Source organism: Eptesicus fuscus, chromosome 3 (assembly GCF_027574615.1).
Source record: "Eptesicus fuscus isolate TK198812 chromosome 3, DD_ASM_mEF_20220401, whole genome shotgun sequence".
Classification (NCBI taxonomy): Eukaryota; Metazoa; Chordata; class Mammalia; order Chiroptera; family Vespertilionidae; genus Eptesicus; species Eptesicus fuscus.
In genome coordinates this window covers 111,204,891-111,228,614 of record NC_072475.1, presented here as the reverse complement: position 1 = coordinate 111,228,614, position 23,724 = coordinate 111,204,891, and positions in this window count along the sequence as shown.

Sequence of the window (23,724 nt, the reverse complement as noted above, 5' to 3'; positions counted from 1 at the left end):
GAGAAGAATAGAATATTCCTTTAGGAATATTTCACTTAATTGTGGTTCAAAGTTAGTGTTTCCTATAATCAAAATTAATTGCAAATGTTCTTCTGTCAATGCTGATTTGTAATGAGATTTTATGTATTTCTTCATAATATCTTTTCACGGGAATAGGTATTACCAAATACTGATATTAACCCAGGAGCATATGGAAGACATTTGTAGAATTGTTAGATTCTTCTCTAGATATTTGTCTTTTAGCATGTCATTATATTTTAGATTGTTTATTTCCAATTGAAGGTGAAGTGGGAGCTCCTCACTTACCCAGGTAAATAAATTTTGAAATATGGAAATTTCCTTTGAACTTAAAATTATTAGAACTTTGCTGGAGCTTGAAAAGTATATCTCCTACAAAATTGAGTGGTAATAGCAGTTTTTCTTTTTAATCTTAATTTTGACAATGTAGGAAATATATAAAGCAGCTTGACAAGTATATATTCACAGCTTACTTATGATTCAAACAATCATAATCATAGTTATAATCAAAATACTTTTATGCAGTATATGTTTTGCATATAAATATATTATCAGTACTTAAAATTAATTTTACCTATATTTTTAGATAAAATTAATTAAGGAACATGATCAAATCTACAACAATAGGAAATTCCTAGGTTCATCCAGGGTTCAAAAATAGTAGTTGGGGGTGGTTCTTCTTGACCCCAAAAGTTTTAATTTTGGCTCTAACCTCAAAAAATAGTAATAAAATGTCACTGCTAAACTGTAGAATTGTTTTGTGGTAAAGCAAGTCAGGGTAGTCAGCTTCTATTTCTGACAACATTCACAGAACTGATTATGATTACATCCATGACACCCAATGAAAATCACTGTTGACACTACTGATAGTGGCTTAGCCAATATAAAGTCTTTTATTCTTGCTGCACTTATTAACAATAAGTAACTGTGTTAGTTTTGAGCCTTTAAAAATGTTTTTTTTTTTATTGATTTTTAGAGAGAGAGGAAGTGAGAGTGATAGAGAGATAGAAACATCAACGAGAAACATCATCAATCAGCTGCTTCCTGCACTCTCCCTACTGGGGATCAAACCTGCAGCCACGGCATGTGCCCTGACCAGGAATCTAACAGGTGATTACTTGGTTCATGGGTCAAAGCTCATCCACTGGGCCAAACCAGCCAGGCAGTTTTGAACCTTCAAGAGGCAGACACCAAGGTGGGATTATATGTGTAAGAGATCTATGGCAGGAAACATCTAAGATGGACAATTGGGAAAGGCTGGAGGAGGTGGGAGAATCTTTAGACTACAGCAATTCTGACTCTTGAGGAGAAGGAGGTTTTGCATTGCACGTTAAAGAAAGTCTTGGCTGAAAGAAAGAAAAATGGTGGCCAAATAGACAGACGTGTCCTGCACCTTGTCCCAGAGCAGATAGAAGGAGCGACTAAATCGAATAACATCCACCCTGAATAGGTAAATTAGACACAACAGGTGAGAAAATTTGCAGCTGGGAAGAGCAGAGGACACCTGGAGAATGGTAGGATCAGGGAATGGGGTAAGAGAGAGACGTGACTACCAGGCCAAGAGGGTCAGAAGGAAGCTGCACTGTACCGAGTCCATATCTCTTGGGGACAGGCATAACATCTGACTGTGGAAAGGAAGTCCACAGGGCTGCTGGCAGCTAGGGAATCTAGTTCTAATTCCACAGCACCAGAGGCTGCACCCAGAAAGGCAAGCTGAAGACCTGCCTGAGCCACTCACATGGTGCCTGGGGGAAAGAAACTTGCAGTCATGTGGTTGTTTTGCCTCTGTTTTGTCTTTGCTTTTATTCACTAAACCCAGTTCATAGGGCCTTTCAATTACAAACACTCACCCGAGGCTGTGGTGCAGTTAGAAGTGCCAATTGGTAGAATCTGGTGAGAGATTGTAGAGGAGAGCAGGACAGGGAGAGGTGACCAGGAATCCAGCACTGAGACATTCAGGACCCTCCAAACCTAAGCAGCCATTTTTCTCCTGAAGAGCCAGCCCCTCCCAGCAGTCTCAAGACAGCTAATATAGCCACACCCAGTCTACACATTGAGCTTTACAAAGGAAACAAAGACTCTGAATATTTCCAAGGAGCACTCAGGGTCTGGGTTGAAGAGGGGCTGTTCAGTCCCAAAAAGCAATACAGGATCACCCCCATCTAAAGCCCTGTCATAAACAGACACTGGAGTGATTAAGATCAAAAGCAGGCAGACAGGCAAAAAAGACAGTTTGGTCCTGCCTGCTTGCAGCCAGGGCTGTAGACACAGACACAAACAGAGGAGCAGTGGATCACTTAGAATTTCAACACAGTGCTGACTGCCTAACAGAAAATTGAGAAGTGGCAGACAGAACAGAAGAGTGGGGTCTCAAACCAGCCCACCTGGGGCAATAAAACTGAGCTGAAGAGAATGAAATTTCATGTTTTATTTTTTATGTAAATATATATGTGTGTATATATATATATATATATGTGTATATATATATATATGTATAAATATATATATTTTTATGTAAATATATGTATATGTATAAAATATATACATATATTTACATAAATATATACATATATTTACACACACACTCACACACACACTAGTGGCCCGGTGCACAAAATTCATGCACAGGGGTAGGGGGTCTCTCAGCCCAGCTTGCACCCTCTCCAATGTGGGACCCCTCGAAGGATGTCCTACTGCCGGTTTACAGGGATCAGGCCTAAACTGGCAGTCGGACATCTCTCTCACAATCCAGGACTGCTGGCTCCTAACCACTCACCTGCCTGCCTGCTGATTGCCCCTAACCACTCTGCCTGCCATCCTGCTCACCCCCAACTGCCCCCTGTGCCAGCATGCTAGCCTCCAACTGCCCCCCCTGCTGGCCTGCTCACCCCAAACTGCCCCCCTGCTATCCTGATCACCCCCAACTGACCCCCACTGATGGCCAGCTCACCCCCAACTGGCCCCCCTGCTGGTCTGCTCACCCACAACTTCCCTCCCCTTTGGCCTTTAACCACCTCTACCTCGGCCCCACCACCATAGCTTTGTCCAGAAGAATGTCCGGAAGGTCTCCTAGAAGGTCTCCCAGTCTAATTAGCATATTACCCTTTTATTAGTATATATAGAGGCCTGGTGCACGGGTGGGGGCTAGCTGGTTTGCCCTGAAGGGTGTCCCAAATAGGGTGGGGGTTCCCTTGGGGCATGGGGCAGCCTGGGCGAGGGGCCTGTGGTGATTTGCAGGCTGGCCACACCCCCATTGGGGTGAGGGTCCCTGCTGGGGGTGTGTGGCCAGCCTGGGTGAGGGACTGAGGGCTGTTTTTAAGCTGGCCACACCCCCTTCAGGGTGGGGGTTCCCACGGGGTGCCTGGCCAGCCTGGGTGAGGGGCTGATGGCTGTTTGCAAACTGGCCACGCCCCCCAGCGGGGATTCTTACTCCATGGGGGTGTGGCCAGCCTGCATGAGGGGCTGAGGGCTCTTTACAGGCTGGCCACACCCATTCAGGGTGGGGGTCCCTGCTGGGGTGCCTGGCCAGCCTGGGTGAGGGGCTGATGGCTGTTTGCAGGCTGGCTATGCCCCCGAACGGGGACACTCACCCTATGGGGTGTGGCCAGCCTGGGTAAGGGGCTGAGAGCTGCTTTCAGGCTGGCCACACCCCCTGGTGACCCAGGCTCCCAGCCCCTCCTTGAGCAGAGGCCAGGGTGCGCGGGAAGCTTGGCTTCATCCATCGCCGGGGCAACCCAAGCCTCCTGCTCACTCCAGCTCCATGGCCGCCGCCATATTTTTGGGTTAATTTGCATACTCACTCCTGATTGGCTGGTGGGCATAGCAGAGTGATGGCCAATTTGCATGTTTCTCTTTTATTATTATAGATTAATCTTTTATTTTTTGTATTATTTTTTTTCATTTTTATTGCTATTTTATTTTTATTTACCTTTTTCTTTCTCACTTCTCCCTTTTTCATCTTATTTTCTCTTTTCCAGTCCTTACTTTAGTTTTTCTCTTTCCTTCTTTTTCATCTCTTGTTAAAAATGGATTTTCTTTAGATGCTTTATTGATGTGTTGTTATTATTATTGTAGTCTATGTTGGCTTACTCATATATCTAATTTTTTCTCTTTGCTCCAAGTCCATGCACCCTTCTCTTTCTTCGTTAGTCATTTTTTTATGCTTTTGTTTTTCCACTCCTCTCTTGCTCTCTTCTTCTGATAATTGTTTAGTTTCACTCGCTAAACTCAAGACTGTCTGCTTGCTCCTCTAGTCTCCTTTTCTAAAAATAAGTAAATAGATATATTAAAAATTATTTATTTATTTTTCTATGCTTCTTAACCACTCGTTCTCTTTGTACCTCCTTTATACTGAACTGTGGTACTTCCCCTATTCATTCAATCCCTTAACCTTACTTTCTGTATATAATCCCTGCCTCTACAGATTCTGTACCTCCCTTTTTCTGGGTGTTTGTTGTTTGCATTTTTTGGTGTATTTGTTTGTTTTGTGGTGTTTTCTCCCCATATATATTTTTATTCTTTTTTGTACTTTTTCTTTTACTTTCTTTCTCATTTCTAAATATCATTTTTGCTCTCTTTTCTCTGTCCTAATTCTCTTTCTTTGGTGGTCACTATTATTGGGGTTATTGGTGCCATGAGTACTTTCATGTTTTTTTCCCTTTGTGTTGTGTCTTGTTGAGTTGTATTTTATGCTGTTTGGTTGACATGGTATAGAGTGAGCCACATAACTAGACAACCATAGAGGAGACTTCATCCAAGAATGGGACAATAACACTTAAGACCCAACTACACAAAGAGAACCCAAATATCCCAACTATGGGGAATCCCTAGAATTCTGAGCCCAGAAGACATGAGAGATTGCAACACTGGGTCCCACAAAACATCTACCATATAAGAAAACTTAAAAAATCTGGTGGCATAGCAGTTTGTTCTAATTCATAAAAACAATTGCAAAGGAACAGCAAAAGTGGAGACAAAGAAATAACCACCATACAAAAGAAAAGGAGAAATCACCAGAAAAGGAAATAAATGAAATGGAGGCAAGAAATTTGTCAGAGACAGAATTCAGAGCAATGGTTAAAAGGACTCTGAAAAGGATGGAATACAAATTCAACAACATATGTACAAATCAACAGAACATGAGGAATGACATAGCTGCAATAAGGAACACAATGGAAATTTAATTATCAACTAGAAGAAGCTGAGGATGACATCAGCAAGTTAGAAGACAGGGTGATAAAGGATCAAGAGGAGCCGCAACTGGGGGGTGGGGGGAAAGCAGGAGGTGAACGTAAGGAGCTTTGGGACACCATGAAATGAAACATCTGCCAGAAGGAGAGGAAGTTGAGCAAGGAATGAAAAACCTCTTTAAAGAAATAATAACAGAAAACTTCTCAGATTTGGGGAAGGAAAAAGTCACGCAAGTCCAAGAAGCACACAAAGTCCCAAATAAGAGGAACAAACAAAACAAACAAATAAACAAAAAACCACCAAAACATATCATAGTTAAATTGGAAAACATCAATAACAAAGGGAGAATCTTAAAGGTTACAAGAGAGAGAAGGTTACCTACAAGGGATCTCCCATTAGACTATCAACAGATTTCTCAACAAAACACATCAGGCCAGAAGTAAATGGAATTAAATATACAAAGTGATGCAAAGCAATGGACTGAATCTAAGAATACTATACCCAGCAAGACTACCATTCATAATTGAAGGGGAAATCAGGAGCTTCACAGCCAAAAAAAGGCTAAGGGAGTTTATTACCACCAAAGAGCAATGTAAGAAATGCTAATGGGACTGCTGTAAAAAGAAGAAATAGAAAGGGAAGAAGGAACACAGGCATAAAGAATAAAAATGGAAACAAACATGTACCTATCAATAGTAACTTTAAATGTAAATGGATTAAATGCTCCACTCAAAAGACATAGGATAGCTGAATGGATAAGAAAACTTGACCCATATTATTTGCTATTTACAAGAGACACACCTGACAAAAAAGCACTCGCAAGACCTATAGTGAAGAAATGGAAAACAATTTTTCAAGCAAATGGAAAATTTTAAAAAAAGGTGGAGTAGCAACACTTATGTCTGACAAAATAGACCTCAAAGTGAAAGCCAAAACAAGAGACAAGGAGGGCCATTTCATAATAAAGGGAGCAATTCAACAAGTAGATATAACTCTGGTAAACACATGTGCACCCAGACAAGAGCATCCAACTACATAAAAAAACTTTTAGAAGATATCAAGGGAGAGATAGACAGCAATACAATCATAATATGGGACTTTAATACCCCATTGATATCACTGATTAAATCCTCTAAACAAAAAATTAGCAAAGAAACAGCAAACCTAAATGACTCACTAGATCAGATGGAATTAATTGACATCTTCAGAACATTTCACCCCAAAGCTACAGAATATAGAGTCTTCTCAGGTGCCCATGAGAAATATTGGGACACAGGCAAAGTCTCATCAAATTCAAGAAGATAGAAATCATATCAAGCATCTTTCAGATAACAATGGCATAAAATTAGAAGTCAACTACAACAAAAACAATGAAAATAATCAAGCACTTGGAGGATAAATATAATGCTATTAAACAATGATTAAGTTACCAAAGAGATCAAAAAAGAAATAAAAAACTTCCTGGAAATAAATGACAATGAAAACACAATAATCGAAAATCTGTAGGACACAGTGAAAGCAGTACTGAGAGAGAAGTTCATAACATTACTGACCTACCTCAAACAAACAAATAATCAAACAAACAAAAAACTGGTAATAAACCATCTAACTCTGCAACTTGAAGAAGTAGAAAGACAGCAACAAGAAAAGCCCAGAGTGAGCAGAAGGAAGGAAATAATAAAGATCAGAGCAGAAATAAATGACATAGAGACCAAAAAAATAATACAAAAGATCAATGAAATCAAGAGCTGGTTCTTTGAAAGAATAAACAAGCTTGACGACCCTCCAGCCAGGCTTACCAAGACACAAAGAGAGAGGATCCAAATAAACAAAATCAGAAATGAAAGAGGTGAAGTAACAACCAATCCTATGGACATACAAAAGATTGTAAAAAAATACTACAAACAACTCTACTCTAGCACTGGGCAACCTAGGTGAAATGGAAGTATTCCTAGAAAAATACAATCTTCCAAACCTCAATCAGGAAGAATAAAAAAAATCTGAATAGGCTAATAAGTATGGATGAAATTGAGGAAGTATTTAAAAAACTTCCAGCAAACAAAAGCCCTGTTCTGGAGTCCTCACAGGGAAGTTTTACCAAACATTCAAAGAAGAACTAAAACCTTCTCAGACTATTCCAAAAAATTCAAGAGAAAGGCACACTTCCAAGCACTTTCTAAGAAGCCAACATTATCCTAATCCCCAAATCAGAAAAAGACACTATAAAGAAAGAGAATTACAGGCCAATACCCCTGATGAACATAGATGCTAAAATCCTCAACAAAATTCTAGCAAAATAGATCTGGCATTACATTAGAAAGAACATACACCATGACCAAGTGGTATTTATTCTGGGTATGCAAGGATGGTACAATATCCGCAAATCAATAAATGTGTTACATCACATAAACAAACTAAGAGACAAAATCACATAATCATATCAATTGATGTAGAAAAACATTTGACAAAATCCAACACCCTTTCTTGATAAAAACTCTCAGCAAAGTGGGAATGGAGGGATCATATCTCAACATAATAAAAGACTTAGATGACAAACCTACAGCCAACATCATACTCAATGGGCAAAACCAAATCCATTTCCTCCAAGAAGAGGAAAAAGACAGGGATGCCAACTCTCACCATTCATGTTTGCCATAGTACTGGAAGTCCTAGCCATAGCAACCAGACAAGAAGAAATAAAAGGCATTCAAATTGGAAAAGAACAAGTAAAGCTGTCATTATTCACAAATGACATGATATTGTACATAGAAAACCCTAAAGACTCCATAAAAAACTACTAGACTTAATAAATGAATTTGGCAATGTAGCAGATTACAAAATTAACACCCAGAAATATATGGCTTTTTTATACACCAATAATGAACTCACAGAAAGAGTAACTAAAAAAAATATTCCCATTTACCATTGCAACAAAAAAATTAAGATACCTAGGAGTAAACTTAACTAATGACGTAAAAGACCTGTACTCAGAAAATTATAGGATGCTGAAAAAAGAGATAGAGGAAGACATAAACAAATGGAAGAATATACCATGTTCATGGATTGGTAGAATCAACATCATTAAAATGTCCATACTATCAAAGGCAATCTATAGATTCAATGCAATCCTCAGATGGTGGCTGCCCAGCTGCCCAGGGCAGCCCGAGGCTCAGATAACCAGGGCCAGCCGAGGCTTGCACTGCTGGCAGTGACAGCAGCAGAGGTGTGATGGGGGCATCGCCTTCCACTGATCGCTGGGTCGCCTCCCACCCCTGTGGGCTCCCGGACTGTGAGAGTGGGCAGGCCAGGCTGAGGGACCCCTCCTCCAGTGCATGAATTTTCATGCTCCGGGCCTCTAGTTCAATATATAATACAATAAACATATAATAAATATGTAACTCACATGACTATATCACATCTTCAATATATTAAATATCTATTAATAAACATATTGAATATATTAATATATATTAACATTTAATATTAATATTAAATGTATTGATAAATTTTTATATCAATATATATAATACTAAATGATGAGAATACTAATGTTTATATGTGTATTAGTGGCCCGATGCACGAATGAAGATTCATGCAAGAATGGGCCTTCATTCCCCTGGCTGCCAGCTTCATTCTGGCCAGAGCAGCCTTTCCACTCCGGCCCAGAGCCGCCTTTCTGCCTTCCCATGCTGCCCAGAGGCCAGGAGTGGCTTGGGTGGTGTGGAATGCCTGCGTCATTGCCATGGCGACAACGCAAGCATTCCACCCCGTCCCCAGCCGCTCAGCGCCTGTGTATGCAAATTAACCCGCCATCTTTGTTGGGTTAATTTGCATACTCACTCCTGATTGGCTGGTGGGCATTGCAAAGTTATGGTCAATTAGCATGTTACTCTTTTATTATGTAGATGTTTCTTATTGCCAATAAACAAATTTCCCTGTACAAAATTTTTATGATGCTTTTTCCATCTTCTCCCCTCAATAGGTAAACGGCACAAAACTTAACGGTTACTTCTTTTGTTTTTCTGTATTGATTAAAGTATTCATATGTGTCCTTAACCACCCATTGCCCCAAACCAACCACTCATGCCATCACCCCCCTAGTGTCTGTGTCCATTGGTTATGCTTATATGCATGCATACAAGTCTTCTGATTGATCTTTCCCCTTTACTCCCACCCTCCCCTGCCTTCTCTCTGAGGTTTAACTGTCAGATCGATGCTTCTCTGTCTCTGGATATGTTTTGGTCATCAGTTTATGTTGTTCATTATATTCCACAAATGAGTGAGATCATGTGATAGTTATCTTTCTTTGACTGACTTATTTTGCTTAGCATAATGCTCTCCAGGTCCATCCATGCTATTGCAAATGGTAGGAGTTCCTTCCTTTTTACAGCAGCGTAGTATTCCATTGTGTAGATGTACCACAGGTTTTTAATCCATTCATCTACTGATGGGCACTTACGCTGTTTTCAAATCTTAGCTATTGTAAATTGTGCTGCTATGAACATAGGGGTGCATATATCCTTTCTGATTGGTGTTTCTGATTTCTTGGGACATATTTCTAGAATGGGAGTTCCATTTTTTACTTTTTCAGGCATCTCCATATTGTTTTCCACAGTGGCTGCACCACTCTGCATTTCCACCAGCAGTGCAAGAGGGTTCCTTTTTCTCCACATCCTCTCCAGCGCTTGTTGTTTGTTGACTTGTTGAGGATAGCCATTCTGACAGGTGTGAGATGGTACCTCATTGTTGTTTTGATTTGCATCTCTCGGATAATTAGTGACTTTGAGCATTTTCATATGTCACTTGGCCTTCCTTCTGTCTTCTTTCAAAAAGTATCTATTTAGGTCCATTGTCTATTTTTTTTATTGGATTGCTTATCTTCCTTTTGTTAAATTTTATGAGTTCCCTGTAAATGTTGGAGATTAAACCCTTATCGGACATAACATTGGCAAATATGTTCTCACATGCAGTGGGCTTTCTTGTTGTTTTGTTGATGGATTCTTTTGTTGTTCAAAAGCTTTTTATTTTGATGTGGTCCCATTTGTTTATTTTCTCTTTAGTTTCCATTGCCCTAGGAGCTGTATCAGTGAAGATATTGCTTTGGCATATGTCTGAGATCTTGCTGCCTGTGGATTGCTCTAAGATTTTTATGGTTTCCCGTCTTATGTTTAAGTCCTTTATCCATTTTGAGTTTATTTTTGTGTATGGTGTAGTTGGTGGTCTAGTTTCATTTTTTTTTTGCATGTATCTGTCCAATTTTCCCAACACAATGTCATCAAGAGACTGTCTTGACTCTATTGTATGCTCTTGCCTCCTTTTCAAATATTAATTGAGCATAGTGGTTGATTTCTGGGTTCTTTATCCTATTCCATTGGTTTATATGTCTGTTCTTGTGCCAGTACCATGCAGTTTTGAGAACAGTGACTTTGTAATATAGCTTAATATCTGGTATTGAGATCCCTCCTACTTTGTTCTTCTTTCTCAGGATTGCTGCAGCTATTTGGGGTCTTTTTTAAATCCAGATGAATATTTGGAGTGTTCTTAACATTTACTTCTTTACATCATATTTGTCTTATATGTAGATTAAGGTTATTGATATTTCTTCACATTACTGATCTATGAAGCAATTAGGAATTACAAGAAAATTACTAATATCAAAATTTTTTGTGAAATAAGTTTATTTTTAGGATTATTTTGAACCATCAGTAGCAACTAGAAAATACACTATTATTTTACACACACATACTACACACACACACACACACACACACACACACACACACACACAAAATATATAGTGGTATTTTATTATATTTGAATCATTGTTCTATATTTGCTTTTCCTGGGAATACGGATTTTGGAATCTTGAGTAAAAAACACTTCACTGTACAAAAATTTTTTATGAATAATTCAGTGTGTCTTTTTTCATCTTTGAAATTTCAAATATATGTTTGCATGTTATAGGTATTATAAATATACTAGAGGCCTGGTGCACGAAATTTGTGCACTGGGGGCAGGGGGTCCCTCAGCCCAACCTGGACCCTCTCCAATCTGGAACCCCTCGAGGGATGTCCGAGTGCCCATTTAGGACCAATCCCAACAGGATGGGCAGTCTGACATCCATCTCACAATCCAGGACTGCTGGATCCCAACTGCTAACCTGCCTGCCTTCCTGATTGCTCCTAACTGCTTCCACCTGCCAGCCTGATCACCCCCTAACTACTCCCCTGCCAGCCTGAGTGACACCTAACTGCTCCCCTGCCAGCCTGATTGCTCGCAACTGCCCTCCCCTGCAGGCTTGGTCCCCCCCCCCCCAATTGCCTTCCCCTGCTGGCCTGATCACCCACAACTGCCCTCCCCTGCTGGCCATCTTATGGTGGCCATCTTGTGTCCACATGGGAGCAGCCATCTTTGACCCCATGGAGGCAACCATCTTGTGTGTTGGGATGATGGTCAATTTGCATATCACTCTTTTATTAGATAGGATACTTATATATATATATATATATTTGACTGTGATGTACACAATAATCTAAGCTACTTGTAATGTGGCAGATCATTAACTATATCCTGTCTAATGATTTCCTTGGAATTCATTGCTACCATTAACTTGTTATGCAAATTGTAATTTATTGTTAATTATATACTGTATTTACACTCAATATTTTCCACCTCATGTTTGAGTGACAGGACATACATATTTTTTAAACCAAAATGTTACTATTATTCAATTTTTGGAATGTGGTGGTCGGGTTGCTTTTTTTATGAGACTTCAGAACATGGATTACTTAACTTCCTCTGCATATAAACTTAGTAGAAAAGTATATCACTTGCTTTTATCTTTATCACAGTATTTAATTAAATATTACTTCTTGGTTATTTTAAATGTTGTAGATCTAATTTTTAAGTGTCCATAACATCATAGGCAACTGAAGAGTTTCTTAGAAAACTATTTGAGATCAAGCTGTCAAGAGTAGTCGAATGTCTTATTTCCTGACTTTAGGTGTTCCCACTAACACATAATCAGATTTCCCCAACTCTAAGGCCATTTGCAGTTGGATGCCAGGAACAGCAGTGAATTACAGAAGGTTTTTGTAGGATTCTCCCACCAGGAAGGGGTTTGGGAAGTAGTTGTACAGGGGCATAGAATTTTAATAGATTAGGGAGGTAACACGATTCTAAAACAGTCTTCCATAAGACATAAAAAAATTCTCCAAGGTGAAAAAAACAATAACAAATCCCTAACACATTTAAATTTAATAGAATATTAAAAGGCTTGAAATAAAATAGTGCATGTAAACCAGATTATATGTGGTAACTGACATATTCAGCCACAAAATACAATTGGTATCTCCTTACAGTAATAATTCTATAGAAATATTTGGTAAGACTTTAGGAAATCTTTAATCTATGTAAGTACTAAAGAAGAGTGAGCCTTTATTTTCTCTATATTTTAAGCACTTTCTTTAAATCAAGATGATTCCCACCCTCAAATGCTGCATTATTTGCATTTATATGGTGAAATGCTGACATCTTGTGTTCAGTTCATCTATCACACCTTTCTTTTTCCTCTGGGATAGCCTTTTTTATATGATGTTTGAGTGTTTGGGGCCAGAAATTATATATATGATGGGATCATTGATTTAATTCAATAACAAAAATTTAAGCATATTAATTCAAAACAGAACGAAAATATCGCACTTTTCTGTGTATAAGACACCCCCCGCTTTTCCAACCCAAAAGTAAGAAATCAATATTTTAAACATAAAACAGAACACATTTTTATTTAGTAATTACTGCAGGTAATGTTTACATATCAGTACTATGATATTATGAAGCCTATCACTTTATTCAGCCTCTGTTGCATCACTGCTCTCTTCTTCACTATTAGTTCCAGACATATCAATTTCTTTAGCTTCTATTGTATCACTGCTGTCTTCTGAGTCACTGTCTGTATATGTGAGATCATCCTCCTGATAAACTAGTGGCATTTTCTGAGCTAACTTTGTTTGTGTTCTCATGGCCAACCCTTCTCTCCTCATGAAATTGAAGCATCATTTTGCCTTTCCTGTAAAATCAACAATGTTCATTTTGCTTGCAAATATTCTTGCCTGACATTGATTAAGTTTGGTTGACAAACATAAGCCACTCTGGTGCTGCTCCATAATCCAAGTCTTAAGCCTCTGCTCCAAGTTTGTCCATTTTGCTGGTTTTCCTCTTAAGGCCTTCTTTTTTTGGCATCCTAAGGAGTTGTTGTGCTTGTTTTTTCCACTGTCTGATCATACACTCAGTGGGAGGAGGTCCAAATTGTCTCTCTGCAGCTCTATTTCTATGCTCTTTTGCATAGCTGATTACATTCAGTTTGAATTTTGCAGTGTAAGGGAATCACTTACAGGTATTTATCATTTTACTTTTTGACATCTTTATGGGCTCAGAATGCTCTGGTCCCTGTTGCATCTGCACACTCTCCACCTCCACCTCCAATTACAACAACAGCTGACATCAGTAACAATAAGGCTCATGATTGGAGGAAGCTTGTTTGACAAGGTATGGGCAGCTACAAGCCCCTGCAGAGCTCCCTCCTTGGCTGACTTCTGTGTATAAGACGCCCCTCGATTTTCAGTCTAGTGTCTTATACATGGAAAAATACAGTAAATTTACTGTTTTTGTCACTTAAGGGAACTTTAATCTGTATCTTCTGGAGCTCTTAGAGAATTTCCCTTTGTGTGGGCATATTATTCAAGCTATAAATTTGACTCCAAGTGATTTTTTAAAAATGTTTGTAGCTTCTCTGAAAGTCAGCACAAGTTACCAAAATGTCCATATATTAGTATGTAAATTGTGAACTATTTCTAATGCATATCCCATTTTAAACAATAGGGGGCATTATGATGTCATGTTTTAGTTTCTCTATAAAGGGAAGTATTTTATGTTATAGTAAAAATCTTGAGTTTTCTTTTTAATAGAACAGTTCTTTCAGTTCAAAAGCACATTTGTTGTATTTTGACAGTACTGGCAATGAATATGAACTTCATTATATACCCTTGAGGAATATAGTTTCTTATGAGAAAATATTATACTAGTTTATCACAATTTCAAATATGCACACATTTCTAAATTTATATGAAATAACACCAATTTAAATTTAATCCCAATATGATAGTTTTAAAATACAAATGCTTCCTTATTAAACTGAGAAATGTTGCCATTTCAAGTGGCTTTAAATTATTTTTTTTTATTATGTATTATCATGGACTCAAACTTTTTTTCAAAGTTAAACTTTATATAAGGTAAAAAAATCATGAAACTATGTTCTCAGCATTATAAAAGTTTGAAATATTTAGATAACTTGGGTGTAAATTGTTAAAAACAAAAATACTCTCAAAGTTAGTGATTTTCTAAAGTTAATTACAGTGTTTTGTTTTTTTAAAATATATGCCATTTGGGTAGTTTATCTTTTCAAGGTTTACATAGTTTCAGACTGAATATAGAATGAAACAAAATTCAGTAAATTAAATTCAAAATTCTAAGTTTTAGATTGAAGAATATATATATTTTTCAATAGAAAGCATCTCTTTTATGTTTCATCAAGCAGATATAAGAAAAAAGGATAAAACAGCTTTTTTAAGTCCATGATTTCTGTTTCCACTCAAAATTGTATAACAATTGTCAGTACTGTCTTTGAATTATATTGAATGCATTGAAATTACACACACACACACACTCACACACACACATACACACACACAAATATTACATCACTACATTATTTTACCATTTTATAAAAATTAAAGCATTAAATAGTTTTAAAAGTCAACTTTTAATTTGCTTCCCCAATATCAATTTCTTTTATCAGGTAAAGATAATAATCATTGTGAACTTATTATACATACTGTATTTTTAATGGTTCAGGTAAAGATGACTATATACCCCCCAAACTTTTTGGGGTGTATATTTCTAGACATTAGGAACCATACTGAACAAACATTGTATATATATTTTTAAAATTTATGTTGATAGGTCTAAATTAGTCATGGTGAGAGTATTTATACCCTGGAAACCAGCAAATTCCACAAATCTGGGATTTATTTCTCCAGAAGTTTCTGGGATTTATTTCTCCAGTATAATGGGTGTTTATTTACCTGGGACCACTATTGGCATTTTCATTACAACAAGTCTTCTTGCACAAGGTTTTCCTATATATTGCAGAAGATTTAAGTTTTTGGCCACTACAACCACTAGAGGGATGACTAAGCAATATGTGGCAGTTCAATAATGAAGGATCAATGAAGCAATAAGTTCCAAGGGCAGAATTAGACACAAAAATAATATAACAAGTTATTCTTAGACAAAACAAATTGGGATTAATTGACAAAGGGATTTAAATTATCATCATTTGCTTCTTGGTCACATTGTAAATCTGCTCATAGGGCCAGAATGTGGAGAGATAAAAAACAAGGAAACCAATTAGGAAGCTACAGTATATGTTTGCTATTTTGCCTACTGATAGCACTCCTTCTTCTTCTGGCAGTATTACACTTCAAGTGTCCTCTAGTCTCTAGAGCTATGCTGTCCAGAATGATGGCCACCTGTCCACATATGGCATTGATTACTCAACATGAAGTTAGTGCAATTGAGGAACTAATTTTTTAATTGAATTGATCATATTAAAATGTAAATATGCACTGGATTTTGAAAACTTAAAACATGCAAAATATTTTACTAATAACTATTTTGATAAGATGTTGAAATGACAATATTCTGGATATGTTGGGTAAATTACATTATTATATATGTTATAATGAATTTATTAAGTTGACTGATTTCTACGTTTTAATATGTGGCTACTAGAACATTTAAAATGATGTATGGAGCTCCCACATTACATCCATCATACAGTGCTGCTCTAGAAAGAGTCATCCACTCTTGGTACCGAACCTGCACAGTTCTGAGGAGCTGATTCCACAACTGCTCCATAGAACAGCAGTGATTTAAACCTGGCCAATCAGAACATAGTGACTCATCTTTTTTAGGGACAATTACATGGCCAATTTCAACCAAAGAGAGCAAGGCACAGGATCTTAGCTCTAATTGCTGGGAAAGAATGACTCTTTTTTGATAGACTTGAAGCTGTCAGTGAGAAGCATGGAACTGGTAGCAGTCATGGCATCTCCTTAAAGAAAGTGCGGGGTTGGAAATGACACCAACACTGGAATGAAGAGCCAAGAAATAGGAGAAATAAAATCTGAAAACCAGAACTTTTGAATTGCTTTGAGCAGTAGAGACCTTTATGGCTCAAGCCTGTTTGGATTAAGGTTTTCTGGTACTTTCAAAACAAAAATTCCTTGTGGCCGCAGAGGCAGGGGATACTCAAAGGCTGAAGCCTCAGCAGCAGCAACAGTGATGGAGAACATCCCACCTAAGACACACTGAAGTGAGTACGGTCCTGCTCTGACTTACAGAATACAAGTCGAGATAGGGAAATTGAGAGTATAAAGCACAGCCTAATCCTGAACTGTGTTAAGTGAAAAATACAAGTTTGTAACTTAGCATTTTCTAAGGAATAATATGCTAAGCTCAAATCCTCAATAACCTGGTTGCCAGCCTTTAAAAGTGACTCTTCTAAGTTTACCATTTGAACTTTTATTTAGTTTTCATTTTAAATGTTAGTGTATAATCAATAAGATTAGAAATTATGATATGTATTTTAGGCTCTAAACTAGAAATAGATTGACATACATGAAAATATTACAGCTTTCTATAATCAACCAACAAAAATCTATTATCCTCTTACAAAAAAGAACCACATTCATGGCTTAATCACTATGCACAACTATTGCACTGAGTTGTGCAAGTGAAAGCTTTTATCTTTTTAGTCAAGTGCTTTCTGACATGATAAATTTTACAAAGGGTCATGTTTTTATTTTTGATTGGTCATAATATATTTTTTGATAGTTGGTTTCAACTAAATATTGATTCCTCAATAATCTTAAATATTTCAACTTTGAAATCTATTTTTTAAGTTATGAAGGTGACATGAAAAATATATTTAATATTTAGTTTAGTTTTTACTTCTGCCCTCCAGTTTACTTAAGATACTGAAATATTTTCTAAAATGTTTCATCCTCTTCACCTGCTACCTTGTAGGCTTCAAAAGAGCTAGTAACTGGGAAGAACACAGAAAAAGTTGAAAACCATTTTACTTAATAATGGATAACTGAAATAATATGAACTTTCTTATTAATATAGAAATTTCTCAGAGGGCCCTAAAATGATATTGAAAAAATAAGTCCCCAGTAACATCCTGGTTATATTAAACTCAAATACAAGTGATTGAACAAGTAGAAATAGTTCAGTGTTCTTGACACCAACAAAAACATTACCTACTGGAAGAAAGAATAATATGTTTTCTAATTATATAATAGTGGAAGGATACTTGCATAATTACAGGGCTATAGTGACAGCTGCTTACTATGTCTGCTATCATGCACTGCAGGTGGTAATTTACTCATGTGTGTCCCATTTATTTGAATAGAAAACAGTAGGGAGTGGCTCTAATGCATCACATACAATTGCAGATATTTTAGGCAACTATCATTGATGATTTTTCATTTTAATATTGTGTAAAAGTATGGCTTATTTTTTTATATTGTACTCTTTTACCTAACAGACTCTTTTAAGTACTATGTCTAGAGTTTTTGTCTTCTTACTTTTCTCTGCAGTTATTATTTTTATATTCCAAGGTATATGTGAAAGGTAAAAATAACAGCAACAAAATTTCATTGAGTAAGATATGAACCTAATGAAAATTTGGATCAAAGTTTGTCTTTTTATTAACATTCCTAAATGTAGTTAAGTACAATAGCATAAAAAAGTTAGAAAGCAAATATATTTTGGGTTCAGAAAGCTTATATTTGATAAAATTACTTTTAGTAGTCATTTTACTTGCAGATATTTTCAAAAGGCATTTAGTGGTTAACTTACTTACAAGGAAGTTCCTAGTTCTCTAATCTCAAATGTCTAGAATAGAGGTGAGGACCAGGAAATAAACTATATGGTTCCTGCATAATGGAAGCTACTAGCTTAAGATTTCAATGCCAAAGCCATACATGGTTTTCAGGAGAAGCCTTCCACTTTTGAACTAAAGCTCTTTTCTCTTACTTAGCACACCATTCTTATAAACAAACACATTTTTTTAAAAAACCCAAGTAAACACAGGTTTATTTCCTAATACAGAGGCAATTGGAAACATCAAAGGAGAAAAGACTAGACAGGAGAAAAAAGGTTGGTCATTATGGGCACAACTCACATTTCAATTGCTTTCTATAGACATCCTAAATCTCCCAGGTTGGAATTAATCACCTCATCCTCTGGGCTCCTAGAACATTTTTAGAAAGAAATTAAGACTAGGTTTCAGGGCATTCCACCCTGGTGACCTTCTGTACCTGGCCCACTGTCTTTGCTCTGCTCATGTCTGTCTAAGTGCCTACAACAAACCGAGGTCCAGTCTGACCCCACCTGTCTATCACCTGGTGCTGTTTCCTCTGCCTACAAAAGTTCTGGAGGCTAAGAAGTCCAAAATTGAGATGCTGTCTTACTGGATTCCTGGTGAGAATTCACTTCCTTAATTGCAGAAAACTCCTCTTTCTGTGTACTCACATGGAGAGCAAGATACTGCTCTAAATATGAAGATATCGGAAACTGGTCAAACTCTTGGAGGAAAATTCAACAAAAGGTTGCAGTCCAGCATCTACTGGTCTCATCCTATCTAATAAAAGAGTAATATGCAAATTGACCATCACTCCAAGACACAAGATGGCCACACCCATGTGGTCAAAGATGGCTGTCCCCATGTGGACACAATATGGCCACTGCAAGATGGCTGGCAGGGGAGGGCAGTTGTGGGTAGTTGGGGGTGACCAGGCCGGCAGAGGAGGGAAGTTGGGGGGGACCCAGGGCAGCAAGGGAGGGCAGTTGGGGGGACCAGGCTTACAGGGGAGGGCAGTTAGGGGTGACCAGGCTAGCAGAGGAGGGCAGTTGGGGGAGACCAGGTCAGCAGGGGAGGGAAGTTGGGGGTAACAGGCCTGCAGAGGAGGGCAGTTGGGGGGGACCAGGCCTGCAGCGGAGGGAAGTTGTGGGGTAACAGGCCTGCATAAGAGGGAAGTTGGGGGGGACCAGGCCTGCAGGGGAGGGAAGTTGGGGGGGACCAGGCCTGCAGGGGAAGGCAGTTGGGGGGGCAGGCCTGCAGGGGAGGACAGTTAGGGGTGACCAGACTGGCAGGGAAGGGCAATTAGGGTCAATTGGGCCGGCCGGGGAGCAGTTAGGTGTCAATCAGGCTGGCAGTGGAGTGGTTAGGGAGTGATCAGGCTGGCAGGCATAAGCAGTTAAGGGCAATCAGGCAGAGGCAGGGGAGTAGTTGGGAGCCAGCAGTCCTGGATTGTGAGAGGGGTCCCAGATTGGAGAGGGTGCAGGCTGGGCTGAGGGACACACCCCCCCCCATGCATGAATTTCATGCACCGGGCCTCTAGTTAGAATATAAAGTCAGTTTTTCAAAATGATGGCCCAATAGGCAGAAGTTTCATGCACCTCTTCCTGGGGCAAGGCCGGAAAAGCAACTAAATTGGAGGACATTCACCTGGAATTAACAAATAAGACACAGCTAAGGAGACAATTTGCAATAAGGAGGGGCAAAGGATGCCTAGAGAAAGCTACTTTCCAGCCATAACCCACATGGAATCACCACTGTGATCTGGCAGTGAGTGGTGCAATACCTTCCAGCAGGCTCCAAGATGACTGCAGTGAGAGGTCTCCAGAGTGACCTCCAGCACCAGGCCTCCTCAGTAGCCCACTGGGACCCAGCATCCCAGGATCCAGCTCCAGGATCCCACAGTGAGTGCAAGCCAGGGGGACCTCAGTGCCCCACCCTCATCCCAGGCCTCAGAACCATGTTGCCAGTCTGACCCAGAGCCACCTGGTGCCCACTCCACCTCAAGCTCTGGTAAGTGCTGCCACACCGACCTGGAGCAACCCAGCACACCCCACTCCAGGCCACAGGAGATTGCAGACTGGTTGACACAGAACAACTTGTTCCTGCTTCACCCAGGGCCCCGGGATGGGCAACCTGGATCAACTCAACACGCACCTCACTTGGGCCACTGGAGAGCCTAGACTGTGCAACCCAGAAACCTGCTCCTGCTCAACCAGGGAGAGTTGAACTGGAGCAACCCAGTAAGTGTCCCACTAAAGGCCACAATAGAGCTCTGACTGTGTGACCAAGAGCAACCTGCACCTGCTCCACCCTGGCCCCTAGGACAGTTCTGTTGGGGCTACTTGGAGAAACCCAGCATGTGCACAACTCTACGCCACAGGAGAGCACTGCTGGGTGACCTGAAGCAATCTGGTGTGCACAGCCAGGGGCCACAGGACCATGTAGCAAGTGCACTGCCAGAGGAACCTAGTGTGCTACCCAGATATGGGTGCCAGGGCCACACAACAGTTGCATTCCAGAGGGCTCTGGGTTCTCACAGGGAGTCACACACCAGAAGAACTGTAAACACACACCCACAAACCTGAGCATCTGAAGTAGACAAATGAAAGACTGGATCTGTGGAAGAAGATACAACTCAGAATAGAGTCAATAAAGGTGTGAGTCTCAAAGGAGACCCAGTATCTGGACTAATGATTTCTGAACCATTGGCCTGACAGGGTCTTCAACTTCTCAAAACCCAAGCAGGGTGCACTGGGTCAGAAAGAAAAAAACAAAACAAAAATGGGGAGACAAAGAAACAACCACCCAAGGGAAGAAAGGAAGGAATCTCCAGAAAAGGAACTAAGTGAAATGGAGGCAAGCAATATGTCAGAGAAAGAATTCAGAGTAAAGGTCATAAAGTTCCTAAACTGGCTGGATGAGAATTTCAACAACATATGTAAGAATCAAGGGGAAATGAAGAATGATATAGCTGCAATAAAAACAAAAATGAAAGGTTTCAAAAGTAGACTAGAAGAAGCAGAGGAACAAATCAGCAAGTTAGAGACAGGGTAGACAAAACACCCAATCTGAACAGCATTTGGAAAATAAAAATTAAAAAACAGGAAGAGAGTTTGAGGGAGCTTTGGGAAGACATGAACTGAAGCAACATCCCCATAAGAGTGTTGCAAGAAGGACAAGTGGAGGAGCAAAGAATAGAAAACTTATTTGAAGAAATAATGACAGAAATTTCCCTAAGATAGAGAAGAAAAAAGTCACACAAGCACATATATTACCAAACAAGATGAACCCCAAAAGACCTACCCCAAGACATGTTATAATTACAATAGCAAATGTTAATTACAAAGAAAGAATCTTAAGGGCTGCTAGAGAGAGACAGAAAGTTACCTACAAGGGATTTCCCATTAGACTATCAACTGATTTGTCAACAGAAACACATCAGGTCAGAAGTGAATGGAATTAAGTATACAAAGTGATTATAAAGCAAGGGACTGAAATCAAGAACACTATATCCAGCAAGGCTATCATTCAAATTTGAAGGGGAAATCAGAAGCTTCACAGACAAAAAAAAAAAAAAAAAAAAGCTAAGAGAGTTTCTTACCACCAACCCAGCAATGCAAGGAATGCTAAAGATACTGTTGTAAAAAGAATTAAAAAGGGAAGAAAGAATACAGACTTAAAGAATAAAAATGGCAACAAAGAAGTACCTATCAATAATAACCTTAAACATAAATAGATTAAATGTTCCAATCAAAATACATAGGGTGTCTGAATGGATAAGAAAACATGACCAAAGGAGAGAGAAGATGGCTGCTGAAGGGAAGGCAGGCTACAAGATAGTGTGTGAGGGAGAGAACAAAAGGAGAGAGTGTGGATGTGAGGGGCGTGTCTATTTGTGAGTGAGGAACAGCTATATTCCAAGGGACTGTTGGGGATGTCAGACTGGGCTCCCCTGACTGGGCAGCCTCTACTGCTGCTGAAATCTCTCTCAGAACCTCCGGCTCTGCCACAGGGATGGCGCCATCTTGAAGGAGAGAGTGGCTGTGACTGGAAGCCTAGACTTACCTTCAACCAGAAAGAACTCAGATACCTCTTGGGACCCTACAACCATGACACCCAGGGATCAGCTGCAAACCCACAAACACTGGGTCTCAAGCAGCATGGATACACAGACTTGGACAAGCCCTGCACCTTCTCACAGAAAGGTCAGATATTGCCTAGAGAAAGGTGAGGTCTGCAATCCAGGCTGGAGGGAGAAACGCATGCAATGGGATCTAGAGTTTCAGAAGAAGTCTGTGCCCCACAAAATCCATGGCCGTTGGGGTCAGTGTAGCCCACAAATGAAGAAGGGGGTCCACAGAGCTGCTGGCAGAAGGGAACTCTAGAAATCAACCCATAGCTGGGATGGGCACCGAAAGGCAGCCGGAAGTTCTACCAGTATACTGGTGCCAGGGGAAAAAGATGTGCGCAGAGTCAAGCACAGTGCCAGGGGTGGGAAAAAAGGCACAAGTTCGTGAGCTTACTCTGGCCTTTTTTTTCTCTTTAAATCCTTGCTTTTGATTATTAATCTCAATACATAGGACCTACCAATTAAAAACACTCTCAGAGACTGCAGGGGAAAGTTGTTTTTGTGGAACCTGGGGATCAGAGTGGGGAGAAACCATCAGAAAACCAGCTCTGGGGCAGTCCATTCCCCCAACCCAGTATTAAGTGTGGCAGGGAAAACAAAATCTAAATACTGGGTAGAGAGAACTTATAGCCCTGGATGTCAATCCAGAAACACTGCCATCAAGAGGTTGAATCACAAATTGACTCTTGTGTAAATACAACTAAAGGCAGGATGAGAAACAAATAAATATCTCCTGCTTGAAAACAGGATTGTGGCTTACGGCAGAGAGGAGTGGTGGAATGCAGGAAACTTCAATACTGTCTTGACTACCTGACAGGAAATGGGCATGCCAAACAGAACAGTAGAGGAAGTGAATGATCTTCATTACTGCACATTTTTATTTTTTATCTTTCACCTAAGAAACTATTTTTTTCTTTTTTATCACTTAATTTTACCTTTTTAATTATTATATTTTTATTTTTTATTTTTTTCCCGGTAGGGGGTGTGCCGGAAGCAGCTGGTCGATGTTTCTCTCTCATTTATTATATTTTTATTTTTAATCAGTATTATTAATATTACTATTTTACCTTTTTTTTTATTAAAAAGTGTCATTTTATTTTCTCTTTATTTTATTTTGGGATTAGTGTTCTACATTCTATTTTCATGTTTCATTTAACATCATTTTACTCTTTATGCCAACTTTTATCTCAACTTTACCTTTATGCCAACACTCTTTTTCTCACTTGTCCCTTTTTGTTGTCCTGTTTCTCTTTCCCTATACCTGCTTTAGATTTTCCCTATTCTTTCTTTTTACCCCCTGTTAAAAATTCACCATACTTATATATCTAACTTCCACTCCCCTGCTCCAAGTCCATACACACTTCTCTTTTCTCTTTCTTCAATATCCAGATTTTCTTCC